This window comes from Euphorbia lathyris, chromosome 5 (genome assembly GCF_963576675.1).
Source record: "Euphorbia lathyris chromosome 5, ddEupLath1.1, whole genome shotgun sequence".
NCBI lineage: Eukaryota > Viridiplantae > Streptophyta > Magnoliopsida > Malpighiales > Euphorbiaceae > Euphorbia > Euphorbia lathyris.
In genome coordinates, this window is record NC_088914.1 from 59,440,217 (window position 1) to 59,448,523 (window position 8,307).

At 38.1% G+C, this 8,307-nt stretch overlaps 1 long non-coding RNA gene across 4 annotated transcripts; it reads right to left on the reverse strand.

Annotated features, from left to right (window-relative positions):
* Positions 1-475: 475 nt before the first annotated feature.
* Positions 476-4,663, reverse strand: LOC136230127 (uncharacterized). Of its 4 annotated transcripts, XR_010689278.1 has the most exons (8): positions 4,261-4,661; positions 4,032-4,089; positions 3,741-3,856; positions 3,279-3,632; positions 2,821-3,065; positions 2,650-2,748; positions 1,549-1,614; positions 476-854 (listed from the first exon to the last, which is right to left on the reverse strand). It is a non-coding gene; the product is annotated as an uncharacterized lncRNA (long non-coding RNA). The 4 variants fall into 4 exon arrangements; XR_010689279.1 differs by having other exon boundaries at positions 3,279-3,628; positions 4,032-4,663; XR_010689280.1 differs by lacking the exon at positions 4,032-4,089.
* Between the last annotated feature and the right edge of the window lie 3,644 nt (positions 4,664-8,307).

Below are 8,307 nucleotides of genomic sequence, written 5' to 3' on the forward strand. Positions count from 1 at the left end.
ACCATCATTAGCCACGGTTGTACGACCGTGGTCAAAAGAGGCGTGACAAATGCTTGGCATCTTTAACCACGGTTTATCGACCGTGGCCAAATGGGCATTGGAGTCGGTTTTTACATATAACCGATTCTAATGCCCTATGTTTTGACCATGGTTATTACGAAAAACCGTGGATAAAAGGATCTTTAGTCACGATCTTTTGTAACAACTGACTCCAATGCTCTGATCAGTAGAGTCGGTTGTTTAGCAACCGTGGCTAATATTAATTATATTAGAGTCGGTTGTTACAAACAACCGACTCTAATATTATTGTTTTAAACAATTTTACATCTGCATGTTCAAATTAAACCTGCTCTATTTTTTGTATTACTGTAATTAACAGTCAATAAGATTTTTTATCCTTAGTCATTTACCGTAATTGAAATGGATCCTGATTTACTTGAATTAAATGCAAAATCAATAAAAATATACACAAATATAGAGTAACTAATTAATCTGCTATATATATATACAATCTTTGATTCAATATTCATAGTATTTTCAAGTATTTAATCAGGTGTATATTACTGCGAACACAAATAATATATCATTACACTATATCATACTACTCTCTACAACATGATAATGCCAAAATGGCTATATTTCTTTGTTTCTTTTGGTAAGTCACCAATCGAACTCGGCTTCATATAACTTCTCTGAGCTTACCATCCAAAAACAACTACCAACGTATGATTTGACCAAACACGAAACTAGGGAACGCCGATTCAAGATATGACTGAACCTCCTATGCTCGAATAACAGATGCTGATTTAGTCTGCCTAGGAGATGTCATTCTATCAATCGCAGGCTTATTTTGCCTACAGCTCCAAAGAAACAAATAGCATCAGGATAAAGCTAAAAAAAATTGAATCAAAAATGTTAAAGTGAAAAACATAAGGGCAGTTTAGGTTCTTTACTTACCATATACATTTCCCTACATGAGCAATATTTTCATGTCCATGAATCAAGCTTTAATGAGTATCCAACATAAATAGCAAAACCATTGAACACTTTATTGTACCTCATAACTAAAAGCTTTTTGCTCTGAATTTCCATGAAAATAAGAAAATGTAGAAAGAGGAAATTCATACCAAGACAAATTATCATTATATTATAAGTTTGTCCCAAGCAACAATATGCCAGTATACTCTAATTCTCTAATTCTGCTAAGACTGCAGAGCTTAACTAATCCAAGCAACACAGCTTGCCAAGCACAATCCAACAGAACACATACATTCTATAACAAAACCTCAGGGGTAAAACTTATAATACTCTTGTAAGCTCCAAAGATATTATGATATTTCGGTTTCATAACTATAGCCTTGCATAAGAGCTCAAAAGAGCTAATCAGGTACTACATTATATCACAAATTTGAATACTGAACACCATAGCAGCTATGCTTTGGTTTCGAATAAAAGAAAACTCAAGCTACTACAAAGTTCGTAACGATAAGTATCAAGAGTAAAAATGAAATAGAGAAAGAAGCAGCAACATCAGTAGACTAGACTTACATGCTTAATTTTGGAATCTAAATAGCTTCTCTTGATCCAAACAGGCTTTTCAGTTTTCTCCATAACCTGACCCAAAACAAAAATTGAAGTATAATCAGCATTGCAAACACTGATTGATAAACAAAAGAAAAAGACAAAGACAAAGACTATCGAGAATCCTGCATTTCAAGCTAAACACATAGATGCAATTATAGAAGCGCTAAACACATAGATGCAATTACAGAAGCAGGATTAAACCGTTCAAAATTTGCAAAATTAAATAAAAAAAACTAAAACTAAAACTAAAACCAGAAGCTCTGTTTGGTATTTTGGGCACTTTTCTAAAGGCTAAATAAATCTAACAAGATCTTGGATGAGTAATCCTTAATCATGTTTGGTATTTTGGGGACTTCTCTTGCCACCATTAGAAGATTACTAAAACCAGATAAAATATACAGAATAATTACATTGAGGGGAGTGATAAGAATAATTACATTGCATGTTAAGTAACTAATCCTAGTTGGGCTAGCTTGCATAGTTGGATTAGGATTGTTGTGTATAGGATTCGACTATGTACTATATACATACATTTAGTTATAATTATGAAATACAAGATAATTTGTAGATATGTTACCTTTTTAGTAGTTGGATTCATTGTGGAAAGAAATGCATCTTTAAAATTATAATAATTCAGAGGCAAAAAAATAAGGATATCCAAAAGGCTGGCGAAAATGGATATATACTAATCATTATTAACTAGAGCTTCTATCTTTTTAAATGGATATATATAATGGTCCATAATCATTATTAACTACAGTGCCTATCTTTATCAAAAGTGTTAGCTGCCACACGAATTCCTTTGGGCTTGAAACGTGTACAAGTAATGAAATTTAATTTATAAATGGGGTTTAGAGACTCAAACTCTAGACCTTTTGATTTAATAGGCTCTAATCCCATGTTAAATAACCATTCAACCTAAAAGCTTATGTTGATAAATAAGGTTCAAGAATGGTTTTTATTATCTCTAACATAATTCTACTGCAAATTAAGAAATCACATTGCAGCCATTTATGGGATAAACTTGCTGGTTTAAGTGCAGAAAAAAGAAGAAGAGAATCTTACCTTGAAAGCACTTGGACTAAGGAATTGCCATTGTCTCCATGAAACCCAACTCATAGACATGTGAAAGCAATGGTGCCATATCATGATAATGCAATCCCCCTATAGAATATGTTATTAGTAAAGAAGGGATAAGAAAACTAAAAATGAGTCCTTGACTGAAATTCTGCATACCAGCATGAACAGGGTCAGGAATGAAATCATGCCCTAGTGTATGCATCTTCATTGATGAAGTCATCCCAACCTTATCACCAAAATCATATGCATAAACACATTTTGTTAGTGAAGGATCCTTTTGCAGGATTTTCCATACTGACTTCGTTAACAGTTAATGGTGATGGATGAACTTTTGCACCTCCATCATTAACCTACTATATGATTTCTGGTTTCTGATCATATGATGCATGGACCTGCCACACCTATACAAAGATTCAAAATCAATGTATGAACTAATTAAGTTTAGCATTTGAACAAAAAACAACCAATGGCACTGATTTGCAGAGGAACAGTAAATTTCAACAGTGATTGATTACATGTTTCAAAGGCAATTTGACTTGAATTATATTAATAACACAAGACATTAAAATTAAACTGTGATTGATAAACATTTGTAACATAAAGGAGATTCTTACCTCACAGTCTAGGCCAAATAAGCTGCAAGCGAAGGCCAAAGAACTTCCCCACTGGCTAGCACCTGTTTCCATCACAACCTTTTTTTATGCCTTGTTGTGCATTATAGAAAACTTGTGGAACTGCAGTATTGGGCTTATGTGATAAAGCAGGGCTGACGCCTTCATATTTGTAGTAAATTTTAGAGTGGGATTACACTCTAGAGTATATATGTTCATGCTTGTCAAATGAATGAACATCCAAAATATTGCGTGCCCATTCCATACCCCAAGTAGTGAATAATGAGGCTAGTGGAAGCAAAAATTATCTGCAAGTTCTCTAAGCACAATCAGCTCATCCAAGAAACTGTCAACTGACTTCAGAGTACCAGGTACATGCGAAAACATTATATTAAACGTTAGATGCAATAGCCCTCAAGCAACAAAGGAAGTAGATAAATTGTAACAGAACTAAGTCTTACATACATGGAACATGGGAAACTGAAAGACCTTGTATTGTGATCTCAACCATCCTCACTTAAACATTCAAGCTTATTTTTCAACAAAGAACAGAAAAGAATCCCAAATTTAGTTCACCAAACCTGAGGACAAAGATGCCGAACTATATCAAATGTCTTTCCCTAAATTTAACAATGGCTTTTCAAGCTAGACAATTTATCAAACAGAAACAGAGTGCCTAATCAGTAAATGAAGAAAGTTGAAACTAATAGCCAACTGTTTGTCACAAATTAAAAGAACCAGCTTCATTCATCATACCTGACTTTTACTTCCATCATTCCTCTGCTCATTCTCATTTCGATAGGACGATGAACTCCTAATTTAGAAGTAAAGATTTACTCGGACAATGAATTAGCTAACTTATGTGCAAATGAGAGCATGTAAAACCCTAATTTAAATTCAATAACAATAATAACAAAGAGATAGAGATATAGGTATAGCAGAAGGGATGTGATCAAGGGCTATTCCAGTGCTGGAGAGAGCTTACTGGACGTATTGAGGAATCCGATCAGTGTCGCTGTACACAAAGATGGAGACCGGCCACAATAGTTCAATCTAACAAGGGCGGAACTTATGTTCTGAGAGATTAAGTGGGGATTGCAGCTCTTAGGAACCTAGCAGTTCTCTATGTCCCACCAGACTGACGTCTTCGCCCACACTTACTGCGCCTCAGGGCGTCTCCTCCAACGGAAGTTGTTGCTCAGGTCACATCTCCGGCCATGGCTATGAATAACAAGGGTTGTGGAGGCTCAAGAAAGCATCAGTATCACACAGTCGGTGTTGGCGCAAGAAGAAGAGCGGAAACGGGTCTAGGTTAGGGCAAGAAGAAAGAAGGAGAGTGAAATTAGGCGCAAGAAGAAAGTGCAAATGCTGAGTAATTTTTTAATTAGGGTCCGTTATTCCAATAACCGACTCTTTAGAGTCATTGACGTTGGTTTTCTTCATAACAGACGCTAATGACCCATTAAATGGGGTCGGTTAATTGCCAAACCGACACAAGTGCTCTATATTGGAGTCGGTTGTTACAAACAACTGACTCCAATGACCTTTAGTCACGGTTCTTTAAATATCCGTAACTAATAAGGCGTAGCTATAGGCTTTTTCTGTACTAGTGAAAGGTCGTAATTTTCCAACTGGTGCTTGATGTTCCGTTTTAACTTGCTGACATGTAAGACATTTAGCCACAAATTCAGCAATGTCTTTCCTCATAGCCCGCCACCAGTAATGTGGTCTCAAGTTTCGATACATTTTTGTACTACCTGGATGCATTGCATATGGTGCATTATGCGCCTCCTTCATAACCTCAATCTTCAACTCCCCTAATTCAGGTATACATACTCGACTTCCCATCATAATCATCTCGTCACCTCGAATGGAAAAGTTGGGCTTCTTCCCCTGTTGAATCTTCTCTTTCATTTTCTGAAGATAAAGATCTTGAGCTTGCATTTCCATAACCCTATCTTCCAACATTGGCCTTACTTGTAGTGTAGCCATCAACCCATTCACCTCATCCACATTTAATCTCACGTTCATAGCCCTTAAATCCACTAATGATGTTATATTATGACCCCTCATGCTCGCTAACACTTCTGAAGTCTTCCTACTCAATGCATCTGCTACAACATTCGCTTTGCCCGGGTGATAATCAATGGTGCAGTCATAATCCTTTAATAACTCGATCCATCTCATTTGCCTCAAATTCAACTCCTTTTGTGTAAGGATATATTTCAGACTCTTATGATCAGTGAGAATTTGAAATGTTTCTCCATACAAGTAATGTCTCCAAATCTTCAAGGCATGAACAATTGCTGCTAACTCCAAATCATGTGTGGGGTAATTGACCTCATGTGTTCTCAACTGATGAGAGGCATAAGCAATCACCTTTCCGTTCTACATCATCACACATCCCAAACCATGCTTTGAGGCATCAGTATACACCACAAATCCACCTCTACCAGATGGTAGTACTAACACTGGTGATGATGTCAATCTTTTCTTCAATTCATCAAAACTCTTCTGGCACTGCTCATTCCATTGATAGACTACACCTTTCCTTAGCAACTTCGTTAATGGTCCAGCAATAATTGAAAATCCTTCCACAAACCTTCTATAGTAACCTGCTAAACCTAGAAAACTCCTTACTTCAGTCACGCTTTTTGGTGGATTCCACTCCATGATAGCCTTCACTTTAGTCGGATCAGGCATAACCCCATCCTTAGACACCACATGACCCAAAAAGACTACATGTTCCATCCAAAATTCACACTTACTCAATTTTGCATATAATTCATTCTCCTTTAAAATTTGCAACACTATTCCTAGATGCAACTCATGCTCCTCTTTCGTTTTTGAGTACACCAAAATATCATCAATAAATACGATCACAAACCGATCCAAGTACTGCTGAAATGTGTGGTTCATTAGAGCCATGAATGCAGCTGGTGCATTTGTCAATCCAAATGGCATCACTAGAAATTCATAGTGCCCATAACGCGTACGAAAAGCTGTCTTGGAAACGTCTTTATCCGCTACCCTCAATTTCCAATATCCAGACCTCAAATCAATCTTTGAAAAGATTTTTGCTCCTTTCAACTGATCCAACAAATCATCAATCCTCGGCAAAGGGTACCTGTTCTTCATAGTTACCCTATTCAGTTGTCGATAATCGATACAAAGTCGCATACTCCCGTCCTTCTTCTTCACGAATAAGACTGGTGCACCCCAAGGTGAAGTGCTTGGTCTAACAAAGCCTTTATCTAACAATTCCTCTAATTGTTTCTTCAACTCCTCCAACTCAATGGGTGCCATTCTGTATGGTGCAATAGATATAGGAGCCACCCCTGGTAGGGTATCAATGGTAAAGTCTACTTCTCTATATGGAGCCAAACCAGGTAACTCATCCAGAAACACTTCAGGAAACTCCCTCACCACTGGTATATCATCCAATTCTGGACCTTCAACCTCAGTGTCCACGATATGAGCTAGAAATGCATCACAACCTTCCCTAATCCAACGAAAAGCTTGGATAGCTGATACTAAGCACGACGGAACAACTACTCGTTTTCCTACAAATACTACCGCATCCCCTTTGGTAGACTTTATCACTACTTCCTTTGCACAACAGTCTACAACTGCCTTATGTTGAGACAACCAATCCATCCCTAGGATGATATCAAATTCCTTGAAATCCATTAGGATTAAATCTGCATGAAACTCCATTGCTCCTATTTTAATTGGACAAGCTCTCCTAACATTATTCACCACCACACTACTACCCATAGGCATACAAACACGCAATTCACAACCAAGTGATTCTATATTACCAGGTATTTTCAAAGCTAAAGCAAATGTCATGTATGAATGTGTGGATCCTAGATCTATCAAAACAAAAGCTGGAATATCAGAAATAGAAATAGTACCGGTGATGACTTCAGGAGAAACAAGTGCCTCATCTCCGGTCATTGCATACACTTGTGTTTGATATTGTGCCTGAGTTGCTTGAACTCTGCTCACACTAGGACCTCCACCTTGGCCTCCTCGGCCTCTACCACGACCTCTGCCCGCACTAGCACCACTATCGCCCATACTGCTTTGTCCCACCGTAGCAGAAGGAGTGCTACCATTAGTACCTCTAGCTGTCGTACAGTCACGCTGGATGTGACCAAGCTCACCACAACCATAACAAACAATCCTCCCAACTCTCCAACATGGTCCAAAATGATTCATGCCACAAGTGACACAAGTTGGTGGTGGTGTAGACCTTCTCTCAAAAGAACCTCCAGCTCCAGCACTGAATGCTCGACCAGTACCCACAGATGGAGCACTATAAGAACTATGCTCACCAGTACCTCGACCATACCCAGAAGATCTCCTAAATCCCGACCTGCCACCACTTCTAAAACTAGAAGCTCCATGTTGAAACTCTGACCTATCGCTCGAGTGCTCATAAGACCCCCCTCTTTTAAAAGAAGTATTTTGTTCTCCCCGAGACTCTGAATATCTCCTCTTAGCACCTTCTACACGCCTCTCCTCCTGATGAGTGCGCTCCACTCTGGTGGCTGTTTCTAGTAAGATCTTAAAATCAGTAATCTTTACTGCTAGAAACTTCTGAATCTCCAATCTAAGACCCTGCTCAAAACGGTAACACTTATCCTCCTCAGTTGCCACTGCATCTAGAGCATACTTGGAAAGTTCAGCAAATCGAAGCTCATATTCAGCTACTGTCATATTACCCTGCTTCAGATTATAAAATTCCACTTTCTTCTCATCTCGGTACACTCGAGGCATATACCTATCAGCAAACTCCTTCTTGAAGTCTTCATATGTTAGTACCCTAGGAGCAACAACAGCTCTCTCGATAGACTCCCACCAAGTAATAGCATGCTTCTTCAGTAAAGAGACAATGTAGTCCAATCGCTGCTCAAGAGTGCACTTCAATCTGGTCAACACTCTTTCAGTGTCCTTCAGCCATTCCTCAGCTTTGGTAGGGTCAGTGGTACCCTCAAAGTTTTCTGCCCCCATCTTCCTTAATCTC